The sequence below is a fragment of the Cyprinus carpio genome, unplaced genomic scaffold (assembly GCF_018340385.1).
Source record: "Cyprinus carpio isolate SPL01 unplaced genomic scaffold, ASM1834038v1 S000006754, whole genome shotgun sequence".
Lineage (NCBI taxonomy): Eukaryota > Metazoa > Chordata > Actinopteri > Cypriniformes > Cyprinidae > Cyprinus > Cyprinus carpio.
Genome location: NW_024879353.1, coordinates 321,662 through 322,527, shown reverse-complemented (window position 1 = coordinate 322,527; position 866 = coordinate 321,662).

Below are 866 nucleotides of genomic sequence, written 5' to 3'. Positions count from 1 at the left end.
CCACTAGAAACCAATATGTCCAATAGTCGTGGTCTTCACAGCAAGATCTCTTCCTAAAGGAGGGGATGAAACAGAGTTACAAACAGTACCAAGGTTTACATGGAGCAAAGTTCGTCCAAACAATTTCATGTGAATTGTCAGCATGCAAAAATGTTTAGCATACAGTATGTAACCCCTCTCTCCCAGGTCCTCACCACCACACCTCGTACTCACTCCGAGTGGGCCTCGAACCCGGGTCTCCGGGATGGGAGGCGGACGCACTAACAAGGAGGCTACATGACTGCAGCCACTAGCATCAGTCGCTAGAGTATCTCTTGAGATCAGGGGAGTGAGGTTTACCTGCACAGCACCTACTCGCTGGCCTCCGTTACATATATATGGAGAAAAGAAAACAAAGGGTAAAAACCCTTACCAACAGTTGCAAACAACACTGCAGTGCTCAAGTTGGGAACACAGTTTACACCCTTGTGACACATCTTTAAAGGTGCCATAGAATGGAAAATTGTATTTACCTTGGCATAGTTGAATAATAAGAGTTCTGTACATGGAAATGACATACCATGAGCCTCAAACACCATTGTTTCCTCCTTCTTACGTATCTTGTGCATGCAAAAGACCACTGAAAAATAGGCGAATCAGAACATAACACTGATGGTGACGTTACAGTCGGAGTCACTAATAGTTACGCCCCCAACATTTGCATATACCCACCCATGTTCTATGCCAGCCTCCGGCCGAACCTACACAGCCCAATCATCAGAAGTTCTGCAGTATTGTGAAGAAACAAGCGAGGATAGTGAAAATGGCAAATGGTTTTCTTCGGTAAAACCAGTTTCTTTGGGTCTCCTCCTCCTTTTTAAAGCATA